The 24,035-nt window shown below is 45.7% G+C and overlaps 1 protein-coding gene across 1 annotated transcript in view; it reads right to left on the bottom strand.

Moving 5' to 3' along the window:
* The window catches only part of Lyn (LYN proto-oncogene, Src family tyrosine kinase), an 85,176-nt gene extending 81,711 nt beyond the window's left edge, over window positions 1-3,465 (bottom strand). Inside the window, exon 1 of the mRNA XM_013520168.1 lies at window positions 3,444-3,465. The gene's annotated coding sequence lies outside the window, so the exon portion shown is untranslated. The remainder of the gene's footprint in view (window positions 1-3,443) is intronic.
* Window positions 3,466-24,035: the final 20,570 nt, after the last annotated feature.

The following is a 24,035-nucleotide window of genomic DNA, read 5'->3' as shown; positions in this document are numbered from 1 at the left end:
TACTTGAAAATCATCAGGGAACAGAAGGATGGTGACACGGTATGTTTCCAGGCTGCGGAAGCGGTGTGAAGGTGTACACGTTACATGCACAAGCAATCCTAGTCACTTAGGAATACCACAGAGACACAATTGTTCTTTCAGCGTGTCTATTACTTCTGCAGATGGTACTATATCCCCGTATCCCTCTAACTTATTAAGCTGTTGGACCTCACTACACACTAAGTGGACTTATTTTTACATTTCTTCTGCTCTAGGGTTTCACTGAAAAAAATTACACTCAAAGTGCTGTGCACCAAAAATATTTGAGACCCTGTGAACCAGTAGTTTTTAAAAACAGGAAGTAGCAGCTGGTGGGTTGGGGCAGAGCAGGTGAGCGCTATAGCCGGAGTGGCTAGGGGGAAGACAGCAGCAGGTGGGGTCATCAGGCAGGTGCACCCCAGGAAGAAGAGACAAGGCTCCAGGCACCCGGATCTGCCACCTTCACCTCTCACACTGCCCACACCACCGGCAGGATTATCGCAGTTGCTTCTAGTTGGTCCTCGGGACACTGCTGCTCTTTGATTTTCTGCTACTCTTGATTTTTCAGAAAGGGTTAATACCTTAGAGGACACCCCAGTCAGGCTCAGACATTTGTTTTTGCCTCCAGATGAAAGAGCAAACTTTAATTCTTTCAAGTAAAGGGACAAGTAAACACTTCAGGTTATCATACAATGTTATCATAAAACAACTCCAGCTGAGGATGGTGCGCAGACACTGACAGACCCACTGCTCAGGAGGCGGAGCTGGAGAATTGCTTGAGACCAGACAAACTGGTAAGAGTCCTTACACACACACACACACACACACCTACAAGCACACACACAAATTCCCACAGTGAAATGAAATGCACTACCTTGTGTCTCTGTACTATGCCAAAACTTTCAGAAATTCTTAAACCACTTGTATAGCATAACAGAAAATGCTGTTGAATTTACATTTTTTTATGGAAAATTTCTCGCTTTGCTCCCTGTAGCAAATCACCCAAAGCTCAAAGCCTCAGCCATCCTTGTCACCGCTGTGTCATATTTCACTCACCGGGCAGGCCCTCTCCCTTTGCAATGCAATTGTGCTCGGTTTCTAGGCTTAAATGACAGCATGCTGCAGAAAAATAACAACTTCAGATTCTCTATTGACTTTGGTTTTCTTTCAAGGTCCATCTTACGGGTAGCTGGTCTGGATCGTTGCAGCACTCCTAGCGGGGCATAGTCTTTCCTACTCTTGCTGTACCATCATTAAGAACTGTATTCCCGTATTGTCACTTTACATTCAAAATTCTTCAGACTGTCTTCTGCCATTCACCTGAACCGATGACACACACAAAACTAGGCTCTCAAACTGCACTGCACCCTTCCTCACACACTCCCTACCCACTGCTGTGCTCGTGTTTTTGTACATCAGTGTGAGAATTTACCTATTTGATCTCGTCTCTCACATAAATATGAATCCACAGAGCGGAGATTGTGTACCGTGGTGAAGGGAGAGCGCTCGGCATGTGTAAATGTCCTCTAAACCTTTGCTGAATGAAGAATGCCCAGTGGAGTGGATGCAAAATAAATCTTAGCTGCATTATCACTACGACACCATCACATCTCACAGTGCAGCCAACACCACTACCATTTCCAACGCAATAAAATCCCAACCAGCCTGCCACTCACAGGCCCTGACCACACGACATCTGCCTTCATGTCCCCCGGTGGCTCTAACCGTAAGACTTCTGTCACAGACAGGTGATCCCGTCATGAACACGGCAGCAGCATCCCACGTTCCTCATTCAGGGTTTTGAGAACATTATCACAAAATGTTCTTCCCACTTGGGCAAATCCTCCTGCCCCTGCAAACTGCACTCAAACCCAGCCCTCCTTGCTCTCACTGGTCTCTCCCTCTGATTTCTTCTCCCTATAGTCTACCTGGAACTTAGTCACAAGCCCAAGGACAGCTCTTAGGATACAATTTTATTTCAGTTATAGAGCTTATGCTAGTCAGCTTTCTGTTACTGTGACAAAGGTAACAACTGATAAGGTGGAAAAGGTTTACTTTGGATGACGGTTGTGAAGCGATCAGTCCATGGCTGCCCCCACTCCACCTCTGGTCTTGTGTTGAGGCAGAATAACATGGCAAGAGGGACACGGCAGAGGAAACTGCTTGTGTCAGTGTGGCTGGGAAGCAAAGAGCAAGCCAGGAGGCACCAAGGTTCCCACATCTCGTGCAAGGTCACAGTCCCAATGCCCTAGCCCCACCTCCTTCCACCATATTCTGGCAGCACTGCAGGCTGGTGACCTTGACCTGGGTGTCAAGGAGACACTTATCGGAAGTACAGCAGAGCTCTCGATCGTGTACCTGTGAGCATGAACACCACCATCGCAACTAGACGGTAAACTTGAGGGCAGACACTGTGCTGGAGGAAGCAAGCCTGATGCAACGATCTCCCCTCTTCCTAAGCCCTTGACTACTTTACTTTAGGAAAATTATTTTTTTTGAGACAGGTTTTCATCATGTAGCTCAGGGTGGCCTGGAACTTGCAGCAATCCTCCTGGTTCAGCTTCCTGGGCACTGGGATGACAGGCATCCGTCACCATGCCTGACTGGAAAATTTTTTTTTTAGGTGGGAGATTTTCAGGCCAAATTTGCTGACTTTTAGAGAATGGGGAAGATTCTGCTTGTTTTCTAAAATGCCTCTTGGCAGACTACCCTACTACTTCCACTACCAAAACACACATGGAACAGCTATGCCCTTATCATTTTTTGATAAAAGCACCTGTGTTTGAATAAAAGCACCATTTTCTGAATAAAAGTCAGCTTAGAAATTCCATGGGCTATATTGCGGGATTAGCAGCAGAATCTATTATTTTAATTAACTATAACCTCAGGTCTGTAATAAATGATTAATAAGTGTTAGTTCCCAAAATCATTTTAGCTCCAGACATATCTGCACCATGAAAACAAACAAACTACCCCCCCCATTCATTAAAAGAATTTGGGCTGAAAAAATCTCTCACTGAAAAAAAAAGAATTTTCCTGAAGTATCAGAGTATTGGAAAAGGGGGAAAGAGGGTCCAACCTGATTCTTCCATTTACTAATAGACCATATAAACATCAGCGAGTCAATTAAACTTGACTTTCTTTATCAGTTAAATGAAGTGATTGCTACTCTGAGGTCTAAGTGAAACAGCAGAGGTTAGATGCTTCTCCCCAAAGCAAGCAAACAGCATCTTACTTCTCCATTTCCTCCCCTGTCCCCTGCAGCAAAGAAAGGCAGATTGTAGTGACAAGTTATCATCTTACGACCTTTCGACACGGGTCTGCTGACAACTGCAGCAGCACAGTTTTCACAGCACTCCGGATAATCCGAACGCGCCCCCGCCCGTCTCTGCCTCACCGCCGGCTCTCTCCTTCACTAAACTCACTGGGAGGTAAATGGTCCAGATTTCAGAGCTTCTCCGCCTCTCACCGGCCTCCCTGCAATTACCCTGCTACACAGCGTCCGTCTGTTTACAGCCCACCCCGCACTTGGCAGGAAAATGCCTTCTGAACTTGCAGATGCTTCTTTTTCACATTTTTCCCTGCTTTTGTCCCCAAGTGAGTAAAAGAATAATTATTTTTTCAGCTTCAAGTCATGTTAAATTGAGGGAGAAGAAACAAAAAAAAAAAAAGAGCGGGGACTCCAGGCAAAGCTGCAAAGCACCTCGTTTCCCGGGTGGACAGAGAACTCCAAGCTGCCTCTCAGCAGCGCCTGCCTCACACCTCTGCACTCAGCTCCCTGGAGCCTCGGGACCTTGGATGCCTCCCAGGCAGCCTCAGGCTGAGCAGGAAGGGCCTCGGCCTCCGAGAGGAAGATTAAGATTTTCAATCAGCCCCAGGAGGAGGAAGTTACTTGTTCCCACGGGCCTGGGTTTTTTTTAAATGGGTGTACTTTCTTTTTTTGAAACCAGGAAGCCAAATTTGCCTAATGTTAAACCCAAAAGGATTACAGATTCTTTTTGTAAGGGCTCACAGTCTATGGCTTCATGTTAAAATCAGTCTATTTCGGAACCACTGTGACAGAGGAGAGGGTTCCCAGAATTAGTGAAGTGTGTTCTAGTCCATTCCAGGGATCGAACCCAGGCCCTTTGCTAAGTACGTGCTCTCCCCCTGAGCTACCCTCCTCAGCCTGTTTCACTACTTCTGTGAAAAGCACACCAGTATCAGGTCATTTATATTTCTATATTTCCCATTCGTAGCAAACTCCAACAATGCAAACGCTACATACATTATATCTCAATTTTCTACAAAGACAAAATCAAAACTTCGTCTTCTCCTCTATTCTTTCTTTGTCCTCTTTCAAACAAGCTGTTAGGTTCCAACTGGCACACGTCTACACCTTCCATATTTCCCTTAATTAGCCGGAAGGCCCAGAAAGTTCTGCGTTTCATGCAGTAACTTTCTCTGGTTCTCTCGTCTCCCTTGGCAACACACACTAGTGTCCCGCAGTTCCTGCTGTCAGCGACGTCCGGCTGTGGAAGCCCACCTCCCTCCGGTCTGTCCTCTGTGCACCCGAGAACCCACAGCACCTCCCCAGCGCGGCCCCTCGAGGTGCCCACCGGGAGGGGCGGTCGGTGCCGCAGGACCCGGCGTTGGTATTTGCCAAAGAACTATGGGCACAGGCTGCGTTTGAATCTTAATCTGCTGGTTGATCCTGGGAAGCTGCTACACGCTCCAGCCTCAGGTGACTCATTTGGAAAATGCGGACACTGCCCACCTGCCCCGCGAGGTCGAAGTGAGGATCTGCCGAGACAGTACACTGGGAGCGCATACTCAGTCTGGGAGCATCCTGGTCAGGGTCGCGTCTGTGTGGTGACTTACAAACGCCACGTTCCTTAACACTCCTTCCTTGATCTTTCACTCTTAGTTCACTTAAACGCATTTTCACATTTCATTGAACCCCTCCCCTCCCCCTCTGGTCACCGCTGTATATTCGGTATTTTTTTCTATTCCCACAAAAGGAAGGAACAACATGTGGGAGTTTTGAAGATAAATTCACATGCCCAGACTTAAAAATACTGGTGCTCAGGACTAAGCCCAGGTTCACAGACAAACTAGCAAATATGGATTTTTCCATAGTGGGAAGAACAAAGAAGAAAATAAAAGCAGGGTAACCACAGGCAGGGACAGATGGGGTGAACGGTCCAAGGGGCGATGCAAACACATCCTGTTTCCGCGGAGGCCTCCACGGGAGGAAACAGCAGAGCCTCCTATTTGGATCAGAGACAGAGAGTGAAGAGTAGTTTGCGCTGAGAATCACAAGCTGCTGCCGCCACCGCCGCCCCAGTCCCCCTGGTTGCTTCCCGTCACACTCTTGCTTGGTCAGCTGTTCCTTCGGTTTTGTGCAACTTTCTGCAATACTCACTTCCCTCCAATGATTTCCCCATTCTGGCTGAAGCTGGTGACAGGTTTCATAGAGACTCAAAGAATTTTTACTGGTACAACATGTCATTTACTCACAATAGTCTTCGCTATCTGGTCATATTTGACAGACAGGGAACTTCAACCCAAGAGACTTGGGGAAATCTGTCCCAGCCTCTGCCGCTGTACATCCCAACTGCATTTGTAACTTCTTACAGGCTTCCGTCTTTGCTTTACTTGTAAAACAGACTAAATTTTTTTTTTTGTCTTTTTGAGACAGGGTCTCGCTATGCAGTTCAGATTGGCCTTGAGCTCACTTTGTAGCCCAGGTTGGTCTTGAACTCACAACACTCCTCCTGCCTCAGCCTCCCAAGTGCTAGGATTACAGACGTGTGCCACCACGCCCGGAATACTGGTAAAGCAAACAGGTCGCACAAAATATTCATCCCCTCCAGCTCAAATTCTCTGCTGTCTGAATCTGGGAGGATTTTCCCTTTTGAACACATTACGAGATAACAGACACGAAGGACTGAATGGCAGAGCAGGGTGTTCTATTATCTTGTAACAGTACAAGTCTCTCACAAGTCCATGTGGATGGGGGACGGCAGGGCTGCAGGTTTGGGGAAGCCTTTTCTCCCCCTGCTAGTTCATCAGCACTCATTTGCACTCTCCTCCCTGCTGCCTCCACTCTGCGAGCCTGACAAATATTAGTGTATCCAAGACAGAAAAGCCTTGGAAGAGAAGTCTCAAAATAGTGACTCTGCCTGACCTCAGTTGTCATGTAAATTCTTAAAAATCAATAGAAATTGGATACTTTATTTTTCTATCTAATGTGATACCAACACACACACACCATATTAGTCCACTTTTCCTTACTGTAAGTAAATACTTGAGGCTGGGTAATTTTAAAAATAAAATGAGCTGGCCTGTGATCCCAGTACTCAGGAGGCTGAGGCAGGAGGACCACCTCAAGGTAGAGGCCAGCCTGGGCTCCAGAAGACACTTGAATGACATGTTTCAATAGATAAATAAATAACTGGGCTTGTTTTTATTTGCAAGGTCCCAGGCTGAGGGGCCACACTGCTGATGGCCTTTTTGCTGTCAGAACGACCTGGGGCAGGAGACAGGGAACAAAACTGTGTGTGTCTATCCTGCAGTCGGTGTCTCCTTATAAAGCCATCAGGACCCAAGGATAGGGGTTCCACCTGATGACCTCATCTAAGTCTAATCACCTCCCAAAGACCCCGCCTCTAAGCACCACAATGAAGTTCCCACCCCTTAATACCTATTAGTGGACATTAAATTTCAACACATGAACATTTGTGGGACACCCTCAAAGCATAGCCAAACCCTAGCTCACACACAACACAAAGCGGCCCCACCCTTCCCGGACACAGCCCTCGGGTGAGCCAGACGGAGGTCAGGGCGCCCCTGGCGGTGGAGCGGGGCAGCGGCACTGTGCAACTCGCAACTGATGAGCGATTAATATCTTCCTTCACATCTGCCTCTCAGGAACCGTGTCAAAGACAGGATGTGCATCTAGAACAATGGTCCCAGCTCACAACCCGCACGGCTGCCCTCAGGTATAAACACACGCTCCCCTTGTACCAGGGATCTGCATTTGCACACAGCCATCCCGAGCGGAATCCTGTTCTGAGACCAGGCACAGCCTGAGAATCACTCAACGTATGGAAGCTGACAGGGTTCACAAGTAGAAGGCGTCGCCTTAGGAACACTACTTTTAAGTTGGAAAATGGTTATCACAGCATCCAAAGGGAAACTCACCTCCCCAGACCAAACTGACTGAATTAAGAGCACATTATAATTGAACATATTCAGTTTTCTCCCTCTCCCCTCAAAAAACAGTATAAAGTGTTTCTTTAAAACCAACAAAATACTACTTTTCTAGCCAATAATCAATTAAATAAAGATTTTTGTGAAGAGTTTATAATTGGCCCTATCACAGAGATAACTTACCATGTAAAGTGAATTACCAAGTTGACTTACTCAAAGTTCTACATTTTGCTGAACCTAAGATAGCACTAATTTTTATACCATTATTTTATGTGCCCTTTTACTAAAAAAAAAAAAAAAGAATGACTACCTTTAAGATTTCATTAACTGTGAGTTCAGGGGTATTAAAATGCAAAAATATGTATCTTAGATTTTGTGAGGGAGACACTAGGTCGTGCTTTCTTAACAGTCGGTTCTTTATTCTAGAGATCATAATCTTTTTCTTTCTTTCTTTCTTTCTTTCTTTCTTTCTTTCTTTCTTTCTTTCTTTCTTTCTTTCTTCTTGTACTGAGGATTGAATCCAGGGCATTCACATTGAACTATACCCCCTCTTTTTTTTTGTTTCTTTCATATAGGCTCTTCCTATGTAGTGCAGGCTGGTCTTGAACTCATTATGTAGCCCTAGCTGGGCTTGAACTTGAGATGATCATCCTGCCTCAGCCTCCCAAGTTCTGGGACTACAGGCATGCTCCACCATGCCCGGCTATCCCCGACTCTTTTTTTCTGAAAAGTTGCCCAGGCTGAGTCCGAATTATGCAATTTAAGCAAGACCCTGAATCAGCCCCTACCACCACCACCAAAAAATAAAAAAATAGAAGGAAGGGAGGAATCTGAAGATGAAGCTCAGAGCAAAAGCCCTGTATTCCATCCCAAAGACTACAAAACAAACAAACAAAATAGCACGTTTTATCCTTAAATGTCTCTAAGGGCAGAGGGCAGTGCTGCTTCATATTCAGAAGTGAACTGTTATTAAAGTAAGTTTCCATGGACTTAAGAAGCAGACCTTTTTGCCCAAATACTCATGAAAGTGGATACTATTTGAAAAGTCTGATACAATAGTGTACTATGGTAGATATGTTAATGTCACCTCTGATCCAGGCTGAACTTGCTTTCCAATTCAAACAATTTTATTTGACACTAAGTACTTGGTACTATGTTAAGCACTTTACATGATTGCTTCATTCAGTCTTCGTAATGACCCTTTCTCTAGAGGCTCTTATTATCCCCACTTAACAGATGAGGCTGACAGAGGCCAAGCTACTTTCCCAAGGTGACAGAGACAGACAGCAATGAGACAGAGTTGGATGCATGTTCTTGGGGAGATACCATTTGGTCTTCAGTACATACTGCCAAAATAAAAGTCCACACTGTAAATGGCATAGGACAAAGCCTTCATGTACGAACACGTACAGGACTTCTTAGTGGACAGGGTGGGTGGGTCGAGCAGAACAACATAATCATGGGAGTGACACTGCCAGCAGGTTGAAGGAACAAAAAACGATATTTACACAATACACCTGGTGCAAGCTGAGGGCGGAAATGGATGGGTACGAACCCCCATAACAAAAATGCAAGAAGTCCCCACCTGATCATGTACAGAGGGGCACGGAATCAAGACTCGAACTGGAAAAGACTTCAGCTGAACTAGCAAGTGTACTCTGGCAAATCAGCATCTCTCGGGAACAGGCTAGAAATGCAAATGCTCAAGCCCCACCCCAGGAAGGCACAATCTAGTCCCCCGAGGAGGAGACCAGCAGTTGGTGTTAAGCAAAACCTCCAGGGAATTCTAAACCTGCTAGTTTCACTTCTAGCCTCTCTACGGTACAGAAAAGACAGCACCCCTGGGGTCTGCAGCATGGACACGGCAAAGAGGGGAAAGCCCAGAATTCCAGGTTTCAGGATCTCAGGTATTTCTTCGGTGTTTAATTCTGAGCTGACAGTGTTATTTCCAAAAAGTTCTAACTTCATAAAGTCTATGCAAACAAAGGATAGCTGACATCATTAAAGACAGAGGACGCAGGCTGGAACTGAGGTTTGTGTGTTCACAGCACACCAGGCAAAGCAACCTGAGAACTGTCATTGGGAAGGCAGCGTTCCGTTCTAGGAGACCAGAGAGACCGGGCAGCTCCACGCAGCATGATAGGAGCGGACACAGGAGGACAGATTTAAAGGACGAGCAGATGATAAAAAAGCCTGAACACAGAGCGCAACCAAAGTCATCCACCCATGGGTAATCTGGGAAACACCATCGAATGTAACTTCTACAGCTAATGTAGAAACCATCTGTAATCTCCCGGTCTCACTGGGTAGGATTAGATGGTCCTAATCCACAGCAGGTGGAAGCCAGGCTCAGGAGCTGGTGAACAGCCACTTCCGAGTTTAGCTGGCCCAGACTCCCACTTGAAGCAACTCCATCCGCGTCATTCACCTTTTTCACCACGTTTGTTCAGAACTTGCCTCCATCGTTATCAACAAAACGATCAAGGGGCAGAGTCAGAGGAAGAGCAACTTCCTTGGTCGTTCTTATTCTACCAACTGCGTCGACCTACAGGATTTGCTCGGAAGTAATACCTTCTCCCATTGAGAAGGACAGCAAGGCTGGCAGGAACGAGGCACAAGGATCGCTCAGCGATACTGCCTTCCGCACTCCCACCTGAGTTCCTAGAAACTGAACGGAGGCCTCAGAGGAAGGGCTCAGCTCGATCCGGCGGGTCACGGAGGACGCGCAGGTGGTGAAAGGTGCCTCTCCGAGTGCTGCAGAAACCAGACACCTCTCACATTAGCAAATAAACACTCTCTCATGTTTTGCCTTGCACTCTTGCTCTCGGGGAGCATCTGCACCCAAAAGTATGGAGACCATTTGAGCAGACTTTATTTTTTCTTTATTTAACTGGTATGTAAGAACATGAAGATTTGGCCACGCCTGGTGGCATGCCCTTGTAATCCCACCCCTCTAGGAGGCTGGGGAAGAGGGTCAAAAGTCTGAACGCAGCCTGGGCAGCTTAGTGAGACCTTGTCTCAGAATAAAAAATAAAGAGGGCTAAGGCTGTAGCTCAGTACAAAGGCTCCGGGTTCAAGCCCCAGTACTGCAGGGAGAAAAGTCATAAAAACTATACATATCAGGGGCTGGGGATTTAGCTCAGTGGCACAGTGCCTGCCTGGCAAGCACAACGTCGTGAGTTCGATTCCCAGTACCGGAACAAAACAAAACAAACAAACAAACAAAAAAACTATACATATCAGTGGGGTACCATATGCTGTTTCAATGCACGCATACATAGTGTGATGTTTAAATCACGTTATACCCCGGTTCCCCCAAATCTGCTCCTGGTGCCAATTCTGCTCGCCCCCTGCCTCACCTCTGGGTCCTGCTATCCCTAACGTGAGCTGCAGGGAAACCCCTCTAACCCGGGCTTCCTTTCCAGTTATCTTTCCAAGACCAGCTCTTGCCTTCTCCCCCTCTGTTTCCTCCTGCTCCCGCTCCGACCACAGAGCTGCGCAGAGAGCTTCTGCCCAGTAACGTGTCTTCCCCCGCAGGTACAAGCTGCTCGCCTCCTTCTGACCCCTGCACTAGGGCAGCCGCGGGGACAGCCAGTCCTCCCAACCTTCCAGGCATCCTCCTGGCTTCCTCGCAGACTCTGCGGGGCTTCACCTACAACATCCTCTGGGAAAACCGCTTCCCGGCCCCAGGCAACACCGTCCATTCCTTCTTCCCTGTTCCCACTTCGGCCAAGTGTGACCCTATTCCACTGAGCGTCTTTGACACCTAGCACAGGGCCGAGCCTCTGGAGATACACCACGTACCTTGCTGAATTATTTTATTTCGTTAATAAAATATTTTGTGCAATTATTTTTCTTCCAGTCCTTTAAAAGTCTTCTTCATGCCTAGCTTTCTTTAACAGCTGATTCAACAATTACAACTTTAATCTCTTCCTTCAGGGAAATCCCTAAAGCTAGGGAAATCCCGACTTGCCAGTTCACAAGCATGGCTATGGTGTTCATGAAAAATACAGATTCTTAGGCCCTGTGCTAGGCAGTGCCCTGAATTAGACTGCAACTGCCCCACACAGTGCCGCAGTTACTTGCATTTAGTGCAAACAGTACAGGTAATTCTTTTTTTCTATACACACACACACACACACACACACACACACACACACACATTGCTTCTGTGTGCTGGGGATGAAATCCAAGGCCTCGGACACGATGGGTGAGCCCTGTACCACTGAGCCACAGCCCAGGCACCTAAAAGCCATTCGTGCATCGACTTGTTTTGGGTGACACCTTGTCCCCTCTTAAAATATGGGTACTTTGGGAAAAGAGAAGCACACAAAACTTTATGAACTGTTTATACCTTAATGTGAATTATTCACTAAAATCTCTCGTGAAAAGATTTTTAATGGAGAAAGAGAAAAATAAATAGGTCACGGAATGTGGCCAGGTTTAACGTTCGCAAGACATTTTCTGGGCATGAGGCCATTTTGCATCCAAACTAAATCAAAATACTTATCTAATGAAGTGGCCTCCAGTAGGAGATCTTCCACTCACACTTCTACTGCAGGAGGCACTCAAACTCGGGATCCTCTTGCCTCAGACTCCCATAGTGCTGGGATCACAGGCTTATGGTGCTGCATCCAGTGTTTATCTGAAATTTAAGTTTAACCTGGCAGCCCATACATTCACTTGCTAAATCAAGCAACCCTATCTTTTATTTCTCATACAGGTAAACATCTTCGGATTAAAGCCTTTTCCCAAGAGTTAGAGGGTGGGTGGGTAGGTAGCTCAGGTGCAGAGCACTTTTTTTTTTTCTTTTTTTTTTTGGTTTTTCTCCGGTATAGGGAACCGAACTCACGACTTTGCGCTTGCCAGGCAGGTGCTTTTGCCGCTGAGCTAAATCCCCAGCCCCAGGTGCAGAGCACTTGCTAGCCTATGAGAGGCCTGGGTTTAAGCTCCAACAGTGTAAAAGAAATAGATGAAATGCTCTCACAGCTTTCTGAAAATCTGGAATAAGACTTCCCTCCTTCACCAAGGTCATCAGAACCTCTGGACGGAGAGGGTGGGGAAGGCTGGTAAGGGCCCTGCTCATCTCTAATTCTCTCCCCCTCCCACCTCAGCCAGAAGACTGTTCCCTCCTTTCTGCAGACAGCCACTAGACCTGCCTTGGGGCCTTTGCCCTTGCTGTTACCTCTGCCTAGAACTTTTTCTTCCACCTCCTTATTGTCTGCCTCATAGCTCGGACAGCTTCTGGCAGCCTAAAGGTAGCAACAAGCTGTGTCTTTTGTCCACTGTCTCTGGAGAACAAAGCAGCAAATCTGGCATTTAATAAGTGCTTAATATCTATTTGCTAAGAAATGAGCTCCCTATCTATAAAGTACGATTCCCTTAAATTCTAGGCATTCTTCCCCTTTTGCATGCCCAACTTTAAGAAAATACACTGAGGTCCCTAAAGAATCATTCCTGCACCGAATTCAGACCTCTTTCCCCCATCCGTGAGTGCACATTTCCACCTGCTGCCTGCTGGGCTCACTGAATGGCGAGGAGCATCACACCAGCCGACGTAAAGCGATGCTCATGCGACTGATTGCCTGAGTGTTTCAGTACATTTTAACCTTGCAATTAAAAAAGCTCTAGTAGGAAGGCACAAAACAAGACATTGATATCAATGCTACAGAAAGCAGAAGTGCTATGAACTTAACTGCAACAAGATGAAAGTCTCAAGGTAGACCAAAAGCAGACGCTCCTTAGCCTTAAGCAAAGCATTCTTTTGGAGTAAAGTGAGAGCTGTACTGTGAAGATAATTCACAGAAACAAAGGCCAAAGGTGAAACGTCAGGCCTGGCCTGAAAAGCATGTCTAAGAGGGAACCTGCGACTGCGAACGGTACAGCAGTTTAGCATCCAAGCAGCGGCAGCCTCACCACACGCAACTCAGGCTGAGGAGAAGCGTTGCCTGGGGCCCCCAGCGCACAGAAGGGGAAAGTAATCGAGCACAGGGACAGGATCTCTAGAGAGATGCTCCTTCTCCTTCGGGCAGCTGAGATGGAGCACTGAGAGGGGAGTGTTTCGTTCTGTTTCTTTTTTTTCTGCGGTACCAGGGATCGAGCCCACGACCTTGCGCTTGCCAGGCAGGCGCTTATGCCACTGAACTACATCCCCAGCCCTCATTCCATTTCTTTTTAAACAAAGCCCTTTCACATGGTCTCTCACAGTCATTCCTGATTAAATCCTGACAAGGAACTCTAACAGGTGGCAAAAGAGAGGCTCTGAGATGAGGCACCTGGCCGGAGGTCACAGGATGACCCCACCGTCCCAGCCTCTGCCTACCCAGGTATCCCATCTCTGAGCGCATCTGATGGCTGCTCACAAGTAACAGGAAGTGAGAGAAAAGGAGAGAGACAGACAGACAGACAGACGGACAGAGAGACAGAGAGATGACGGCATCATGATGAAAGGCCCTGCACTCCACCACTGCCCAGCGCACCGTCTTTGCTCACTATTGCGCAGCTCTGCAGAGGTCGGGAAGGGGAACGCTCAGAGCTGACGGAGTCCTGTCCCAGGAAGAGGACAGCTGAGCTCCCGCACAGAGAGACAGATACTCCAGGCCTGAACGCGAAGTCCCCAGAGTGACAGGGGCTCTGTGTTCTCGCACACGGCCTCCAGCACAGCCCAGCGGTGCTGTTTGGGGAATGAGGCTTCCCCCAGAGGACGATGTCCCCAAGTACGCCGGGACAACTGGGACGAGGAAGTGCTCTGACCGCAGAGACGGCCCACCCTCCCAACACGTGCCGCCGGGGTCACCTCTCCCAGGATGACCCAGAGGCCGCCTTTTGGGCTAAGCGGAGAGTCTGGACACACTGCAGTGACGAAGTACTAACAAGGCCGCCTTAATTCACCGATCTGTGTGTCTTCTTACCACGGCCTGAAGATCCTCGCTATGACGGGGTCTAGTGACACACTTCTCAGCCTTGGCCCACAAGCAGGACTGTGGGGAGGGCTCCACAAAGCCCTGGTGCCTAGTCCCCCAACATTCTCACTGCCCTGGCTACGGCAGAGCTCAGGCCTGGGGAGACTGAAATGTTCCTGGTTGATTTTAACAAGCAGCCAACACAGAGAACCACTAGAAAAAGCCCTACTCTCAGCTTTGCCAGCTTCTCAAAAAGAAGAAAGCGCACAGCCCAGTAAGGTGAAGCCCTGAAGTCATAACAACAGGAAAACAGATCGTTAGCTTCTGGCACCTTCCTGGGTAATCGTCTCAGTATCGATCTCAGGTAGCACTACAATTTTATGACCTGTCATTTTCATGACTACATTTCATGACTCTATAAAAGTAGAGACTGGAGTTTGTCCACTGACAGGCAAATCCCTTTTCTGAACTTGAGAAGGAAAAAAAAATCTGAAAAAAAAAAAAAAAAAGAAAGATTTTTGATAAATGGAGCACACAGCTGTAAATGCATTTGTTGGTGTTCAGTAGAGTTCAGTCAAGTTGAATGTTACATCATAGTCTCTAAACTTTACTTTTGTTCTGTAAACCAGACATCACGAAAGTAAGTTTATTTAGTGCTGAATTTGGTTGTACTATAGTAATAAAGAACATGGTACTATTTACAAAGTATCTACTTCCAGTAATAAAGAACATGGTATTATTTACAAAGTATGTGTTATGTTGTTTAGAGTCCTTATCCATTTCTTCTATCATTTTCCTTTATTGTAGGACTCATTTTACATCATTGTTATAACCAGCTCTGAGAGAACAAATATTTTTACTATTGGTAAGACAATACTACTTCATGTTTCAAAACTCAACATCAAAATTATAGTCCCAGTTACTTGGGAAGCTGAGGTAGGAAGATTGCTTGTATACAAAAATTCAAAGCCAGCCTGGGCAATGTAGTGAGATCCTATCTCTTAAAAAATAAGTAAAATGAAATCGCAAAGCCTACATAAAAGATAAAACACATTAAATGCTGCATAAAGAAATAGCTGGTTAATCACAAGTAGATTAGAAATTATCTATTCAATGGGACAGTCTCAATCAAACACAAGTATTCAGACTAGATTTTGAAAACAGAAGTAAAAAGAGCTTATAGCCAAGAACAGCTTTGCAGAGAATAGTGTTTACTCTGATCTTTTTGAAGGTTCATTTGTGTTTCGAGAGAGGGTCTCCGTAGGTGGACGAGGCTGGAGTTGAACTTGCTCTCCAGTCCACGCTGCCCTCCAGCCTGTCCTCCTCTTGTCCCAGGCTCCCAGGGGCAGGGAGTACAGGTGCGATCTCAGAGGGGACGGTCAGAACAGCAGGACGCTTCCAGCTTCTTCACCTCATGAACAAGTCCTCATTTAAAATAACTTCGGTTCATTCCTCTCCTCTTTTTGAAGTGGATTTCATCTTTTTCTACTGTCCCACCTAGGTGTGGATACAGGTACCTTACAAATTTTCATTGTGTCCCACTAGATCTCTCCCTCCTCCCCATCCTGGGGATTAAATTAAGTTGAGAGCCCTCACGTGGAGCTGTGTACATCCCCAGTTTTTTGTTTTTGTTTTTGTTTTTGTTTTTTTCTAATTTTGAGACAGGGTCTTGCTAGATTCCCCAGGTGGAAGTCAAACCTAAGACCATTCTGCCTCAGCCTCCCTCGGTGCTGGGATTAGAGGCATGAGCTCTCTCTGTTCCTTTGAATACCTTAATAAACCCCTCCAAAAGGGCTCCACTTGTCTGTCACCTTATGTTAACAACTCCTTTTTGGTGTAGATACAATGGTAATGTTTTTAAAATAAGGACACATCATCACAGACCCACTCGGCTTCTCTCACCCCAGATTCTTCTCGTGTCTGACCAGGCACAAACCCGTTTCTACTCTGGGGGAGTATGTTAACTCTCAGCACAGACCGGAGGCCACTTTGGCTCAGTTTCTGCTCAGCTGTTCGCTTCTGATTGATCAAGCTGGGAAGTGCAGCTTGCCAGGGGCTCAACATGCTCGGCTCAGCTGCGGTGCCCTCTCCTCCCCAGCCCTGCTGTGAAGAGGGTGGTCTCGGGCGAAGTGGTGATGGCTACAGCTCCAGCTCTTACACACCCAGCCCTGGATCCACACTGAGGGTCACCGGGGCTCACTCCTACGTCCCTTCTGAGCCCGCATTAAAAATACCAATACAAGGATCGCCCCAGTGCTATTCCCAGTCCCACAGACTGTAAGAGCAAAACCCTACCCCTGCCCAATATCAAGCCTTAAACCACTATATCTCGGGCTTATCAAGTCCAGAAAAATTACCAGAAATGGTTTCAGTCAGGCTACAGAAATACCAAAACATGGTCCTCCACCTGAGCCCAACAGAAAGTACAAGACCTGCCACTAAAATTAAACAACTTGATTACACAATTCCTTCCATATTGAGGTCAGTGTCAAGATGACTTCTGTTCATACTGACTTCAGAGAGACAAAAGACAACTAGGGTCTTATTTAAAGAAGCATTTGACACCCCGGACAATGAAAAGAAGTAAAAGAATCTGTGTACTTTCTCCCTTTTAACAGGAAAGTTGAAGTCTTACACCTTTTTTTAGACCGCTATTCTGCACAGAGAGCTATCACTGAAAAATGGAGCTACCCCCGGAGAGGGTGTGACAAGTATCCTCCAGGAGATACTCATCGGCAGAGAGCCCCAGTGTTGAGCAAACCTCGGGCCATGAGAGTTTACATCACGTGCCAGGGAACAAAGTAGTTTTGCTCAGATATTGTAGACACATCTCCACAAACACCACAGAGAAGCTCACAGGGGAATGAGCTACGTAACTCATTTGATCCACATATCCTTCCTTTTGCTATTAGTAATCTATTAACTAAAACCTTAACAACTTTTCAAAGTCCACGGCTTTGTGGCAACATTTTACGGTAAGAAGTCATAACAATATGAAGCAGCGACTATTCAATGGGAGAAAAGTAAAGCAAGCTAAGTTTTCAGAAGAAAAGTGTAAAATACACAGTAAAGAAAAGGTGCATCGTGACCAAGTCCTAGCCACACTACCAATTCTTTGCTTTGCCAGAAAAAGAAGAGTATTTGGTCCCCACAAACAGAGACAACTATAACAGATCCAAACAGAGTCACCCGCTGAAGTTAATGGAGATGCTGGCTTCATCCTGATCATGACTTAAGCTCTTGATCAGTCTTCAAATTTTCAGTACATGTTCAATGAATTTTTTTCTTTAAAGCTACAGTCATAGTGAAACTTAGTTGGAAGAACTAAGGGCTTCTTGCTTTCACTGCTCTGCATGGTTTGTAGCTCGGGCCTTGTGCCTTTCAGAGGCAGAGCACAGCCGCTGAACCTTAGATTCATGACCAGACTTCACAGGCTGAGGGCTAAGCTGAGGCCAAACTTCAGACTCAGGTACCTGATCTGCCTCATATGACAACATGACAGTAGGAAGGCGAACTGACTTCTACCTACCTACAAAAACCAAGCGATAATGGTTCCTATATCATAAGGTCATTGTCAAGATTAAATCTACCAAAAGTTGCAAGTGCTTAGATAGTGAATGAACATTGTATGCTCAATAAATATTCACTGCGTCATTATTATCACCTCTCAAAGTCCGCCTGATAAACTGCCAAGGACATTACTTTCCACATATTAAAATCATCTCTTCTTAAAAAATAACCTCTTAAAGTTACGTTGTTTGGGAGTCAGGCTGACTTGTGTTCTATTTATTTAGTAACCAAACAAGCAAATTATTATCTCCTAGCCTTAAGTTCTTTCACCAATAATACTGTCAATATCCCTTCTAAGGAAGTGATCCCCTAAAAGAGGATGTGTATTCAATAAATGTTTGCTATTTTACTGTATCTTTGTGAAAGTTAATTATTTCCTGATGCAAAAGTAAAACAAATAACTATGCTGGCATCATTAGAAAATTATTCCAATCAAGAAACTTGCTTCCCCTTCTGTGGCAAAACCGATCATTTCCCAGCTTCTTTTTCTCCTTGGTCCCCACAGATTAATTTTTCGTCCTAGGAAAGGAACTTTAGATTGCATCATACAGCTCTTTGTCAGCTAATGTAGAGTGAGGAAGTGCAAAGGATCGTCTGCATCCTCAGCCTGGTTCAAGTTCTTCCTGGGAAGGATACGGAGGCCGCAGAGCCAAAAAAGTTCCTTCTGCTTCCTACAGAGGCTAAACAATGCGTGGAAAACACATCATTCCCGTGTGGGTTTCTCCTGTGTCCATCTTTGTTCATCTAAACATTCTTTCCCTTTTAGCCACACGCTTTGTTTTTATGCTTCAGCAAATATGTCAGAATATAATGCTGGCTTAAGTACAAGCACGGGTCTAGGTTCAGATGACCATACCCTTTGCTAGAGGCTTTACTTTTTGCAAATTAAAAAAAAAGTATGAGAAGCAGTCACAGTGGCGTGTGCCTATGGTCCCAGGTACTTGGGGAGCTGAAGCAGGATAATCAACTGAACACAGAAGTTTGAGACCAGCCTGGGCAACCTAGGGAGACCTTGTTTCGAAAAATAAAGTATGGAAATCATTTTCAGTGATTTCCACAAAATTGCACAGAAAATGCTAGAGGACAGAGCCCCATGGTCTAAAAATTATTTCTTTTAACAAAAGAGATAAGTATTTATGAAGCCTCTGCTGTATTTGGAGTACATCTACACAAATAATCACAGAGAAACTTCAAAACAACCTTGTTACTTATGACCCAGTGAAGACAGCCACTGGAGGACAATGAGACGCTAAGTGACCGGCTGAAGGTGACACCTCTCCAGCGGGGAGAAAGCATGCCTGCAGACGTGGAGCCAGGTCCTACCACACCTCGTTCTGCACAATGTCGCCTCTCATCAAGAAGGGAATAACTGCATAGCATGCAGGAAGCAACCATCGCTTCAGAGCTCCATGTGGGAAGGCTTAGATGCTGCGATCATGTTTGTCTTGTGGGTGGAGGAGCTGGGGCTCACAGAGGCAGCTCCCCCAGAGACACAGATGTTAGGGCACCGTCACCATCCTTGTCCAACAGTGAAGATTCGGCAGCAGAATGTGGCAGGACTGTCTGCAGCATCACCCTTAGATTTAGAACTCAGCCCCCAGAACTAGGAGATGGCTCAGGGGTACTTGCCTAGCATGCGTGAGGCCCTAAGGTCAAGCCCCAGCACCCCAGGAGCACTTAAAACTCAGCTTCCCTGGACTCCCTCCTCGTGGCCTTCATCCCAGAGTGACCAACACTGCCCGTGATATTTTGGAGGATCCCAATAAAGAGGAATTTTTTTTCCAGTAAAAGATCAAAAAGAAAAAAACTACTTCATCTGAGTATTCTTCTTGATAAAAAGCACAATAAGGATTTTTTTCTCTAACAATATTAAGCTTTACAGAAATTGCAATATTTATTTTACCTGGAAAGTATGCAGTTACATTAATAAACCTGGAAAGTGTTCAATCTGGGAGACATCAAAAGCCATGTACAAAATACAAAAAAAAAAGCAGTTGCTTGGAATTTATTACCAATAAGTGGCTAGACAGGGCACGGGGAAGCATCTGTTACTACTGTTTTATGTTATAGGAAAAGGAGGACTACAGAGGCTAAAGAACATCATCTAATGTCCCAAGACCAGTGTCCAAGAGCGTGGCCCAGAACGCAGTTTCTGAATCTCTGTAGTTGTGGTGTCTCACTTCACCTCAGACACCTTAAAGTTCACAATGTGGAACACGTCTTACAAGCTACTGTCTTGGTACTAACCCATGCACCATATTCTTTATCAAGACAAGGAAGGTCCGTCCAAGTTACCTCCCCATCTTTTCCTCTTTGATTTCCAGTGGAGGAACTCACTTCTTCCCTCGTAAATTACTTAGGTCCAGCATTCCCCTCCATTCCCACAATTCACCCCTTCTTTAAATGCTCTGTAGAGTCCTGCGGTTGCCCACAGAGGCACGCAGGGAACGTGCAGCTAGATTTAGCAAGAGCGCTTGAGGCCAGCGGAGAAAGGAGCTGGGAGTCTGGGGGCTGCAGACACTCAAAACCGCAGGCTCAGCATCTCCTCCTGGGGTGGGCTGTTCCCTGCCTTGACTTGGAGCACAGCTGAGACGTTTTCACATAAAGGTAGGTTCCTCGGTATGCCTGGAAGGGTCTTCACATTTTCATGTGAAATAGAAAAGAATGTGTGCTCTTCAATCTGTTTTTTCAGATGTTTAAATTTTCTGAGTATAATCTTCCCTTGGGAGCTTGCAGAGGTTGGGTCCAAGGCTCCTTATGAATATTAAAATCTGTAGATGCTCAAGTCCCTTATATAAAATGATGCAGCATATGCATATAACAGGTGTACATCCTCCTGTATACTTTAAATAATCTCTAGAGGCTGGGGAGTAGCTCAGTGGTAGAGCACGTGCCTAGCGTGTATGATCTGAACCCCAGCACCAAAACCAAGCAAGCAAGTAAGCACAGAAAACTTGTCGGTCACTTGTAATACTTAATACAATGCAAGTGTTACATTGCAAATAGCTGCCTGACTGCAGTGTTTAGGAAGTAAGGACAAGAAAAGGTCTTGTCATTATTGTCCTTATGGCGCAATATTATTCAAATATTTTCAATCCAAAGTTGGTTAAACCTAAGGACGTAGAACCTGGGAATAAGGAGCGTCAGTATCCATAAGGAACACCTCTGCCATTGCCAGTCAGTGGCTATGACCGCAAGTCACACTGCACGTACGTTCACGCGTAAGTATCCGAGGTATGTTTTAGCAATGATGAATAAATAAAACATTACTTCGTAGGTTAACAAATCCCACAGGTCAAATTAGGCTCCTTTCTGAAACAATATTAATAACAACAAAAATAAATATCAACAAAAATAAATATCAAACAAAAGTAAACATCAAAAATAAATATCAAAACTACTTGAAACAGAAGCAGCAACTAATTGGTAGTAGAGGTGCAACACTCCTTCGCATCAGAAACATGAGGCCTGCTTCACCAGAGAAATCACTGAATACACACCGTCCATTTGTACTTCAAATGCCTGGGCAGAGACAGACACGGCGTCCTTGAACAAGACGTCTGATTACATGTGGGCCAGTGGAAACCACCCGACTCCACCCGCACAAGTGCATTTATAAATTTTGTAGCTGCACAGGCATGGCTAGGAAAATCAGCTATGAAAGACTTGTGGCAGCAAACTTCAGTATTAATGAATAAAACGGCATTTAAATAAAGCTCAGATCAAACTCAAGGGTGAGACATGCAGCAACTGAACAACCAGGATGTGCAATAGCGTGAGGACCTGCTCTCCAGCAGAGGGACTGTAAGTCCAACACTCAGAGATATGCTGATGCCAGCCAAGCCCACAGCATGAAAACCTGTTTATCTGCCAAACCAACTGGCTTTCTATCGCTTTCCAATTCTTTACACTGCATTGTTTCACAAACCTACATTGGAAATTAAATTAAAGCTAAAAGCACAACAGCGGACGCCTTTGGGGAGATAACACCAGTGAGGAAAATAACACGCAAGGTGTCAACATCATCTTGCTTTTGGATCTGTGGTGGTTACACAGGGTTTGCACTGAACTAGACTTTCCTGTGTTTTTCTGTGTGTGTCCTACTTAAAACAAACCAACACATTCTCATATTGTGTCAACTTAAGGAGAAAATCCCCTCGAAGCCCATGAGGAAGAACTCCATTAGAAATAATCTTTTCAGACGGAGATGTAGCTCAGGGGTCGGGTGAATGGCAAGCACGCCCAAAGACTTAGGTTCAATCCCCAGCAATGAGGAAAAGAAATTGGAATCAATGAATACATGGGTAGAAATACCAGTATCACCAAACCAGGAAGTAACTCCTAGGACTACCTAACCCAGCCTGCGTACAAGGCCCTGCGGGACAGTCTCAGCCTGTGCTAACAGACCTCTCAGGAGAGAGGACGGCATCACACTGCAGCCGGGTGCCCTGCAGGTAGCTTTACCGTTAGAAACCTCTTCCTTACTTTCTAGCCCACGGTCTCTGCCTCTATCCATTTCTCTACTATCCTGCTGTCCCAGAGCCAGTTCAGTATCGTGTCAGCCAGAACCCAGGCGGCTGTCTAGGGGATGACGGGGCTGAAGACCCTGTCATATCTCCCACCAAAGAGTCCACATCAGACAGGGCAGGTGCATCACCAGCCAGAAGGGCAATTTACCAAATGTAATGAAACATCATTAGGATGTCTATTTGTACACATTTCTGGTTATCAACTTTCTTTCACCATTTTTAAAAATTATGATGAAATTTACATCTTGACTATTTTTAAAGGTATAATTCAACCACCACTATCATCCATGTCCAGAACTCTTCATCTTAGAAAACCAAAACTCTGCCCATCAAACAATAATTCCCATCCCTAGCTCCCTACAGTCCCTGGAAGCTACTATCCTATTTTCTGTCTTTATGCATCTGACTGGCCTAAGTATCTCATATAAGTGGAATCATAAGATATTTGTCTTTTTTTTCACTGGCCTAGCAAAATGTCCTCATGGCTCGTCCATGCTGTATTAAGTATCAGCATTTCCTTCCTCTGTAAGCCTGAGGAATAGTCCATAAAACCTTTTGTTTTACACATTATTGTGAATAATTCTGTGTTGAACATGGGTGTTCAAGTATCCCCTCAAGACCTCACTTTCCATTCTGCTGGACACAAACTCAGAAGTGGGACTGCTGCCCCATATGGAACCTCTACATTTAATATCTGAGGAATTGCCATACTGTTTCCCTTAGCGGTTGCACCATTTTGCCTTACCTCCAGCAATGCCCAAGACTTCCAGTTTCCCCACATCCTTAGGACCATTTGTTATTTTGTTTGCATTTTGGGGAAGTAAAGCAACTTCTGATAGTTAATGATGACAACCATGAGCGATGCGTTTCTCACGTGGCTTAGTTTGGCCCATCACATCCTGGACCCTCGCTATCAACTTCTGGAGTTTAAATATAAGGACCCTAGGGGCTGGGGATTTAGCTCAGCGGCAAAAGCGCCTGCCTGGCAAGCGCAAGGTCGTGAGTTCGGTTCCTGGTACCGGAGAAAAACCAAAAAAAAAATAAATAAATAAATATAAATAAATAAATATAAGGACCCAGGGACGAAGAAGCCCGGCAGCCCACGGCGAGGAAGGGATGCACTTGGGACCTGAGCGCAAACGTGATCAGCTCCACATCCCGCGCTCTCATCACCTCTGCACTGCCTTCCCTCTTACTGTAACTCGAGGACAAGAAGGTAACTGCCCCACCCACAAGGACAGCAAATTAATGGGGTGAGATTCTTGTCTGTGAGCAACTCAGAGACAACCAAGCACAATAAACTCCTCTAGAGCAGGCGTTGATGACTCGGGCTTGTATTTCCCCGAAGCACACACAATGCCTAACACGCAGTGCTCAGTGAACGTACACGTTTTAAAGTAAAGTGTGATGATCAACCCCAGTCACCATCAAATTCACACCAGTCTGCGTGTGCAAAGGGATCCCAGGTTGGAAAACCACACACTACGTTATGAATTAGCAATCGAGATCACGCATTATCTTCCTTCCGATGTCTTGCCTCTGACCCTGCTTTTCTGTTTCCTTATCCTTCGTCTATTTTCTCACTTCCCTCTTCTCTTCCCTCCCGCCCTTTTTCTTTTTCTATTTCAAGACTATCTACTGAACATGACTTCATTTCACCGATTACCATCAAACCCGAAGCAAATCTGTCATGAACCAATCACAGACAGGAAGAGCCTTGGACCAGTCTGGGCCATGTGACGGACAGGGGTGGGAAAACCGCTGCTATAGTGTTCAAAGAGAGGACACACCTCAAGAAATCCGGTTCTGTTAGGAAGAGAGG

This window comes from Chinchilla lanigera, unplaced genomic scaffold (assembly GCF_000276665.1).
Source record: "Chinchilla lanigera isolate Chin_1 unplaced genomic scaffold, ChiLan1.0 scaffold00053, whole genome shotgun sequence".
Lineage (NCBI taxonomy): Eukaryota > Metazoa > Chordata > Mammalia > Rodentia > Chinchillidae > Chinchilla > Chinchilla lanigera.
Note: the sequence above shows the minus strand (reverse complement) of the source record. Positions and strands in the feature narration are given on the sequence as shown.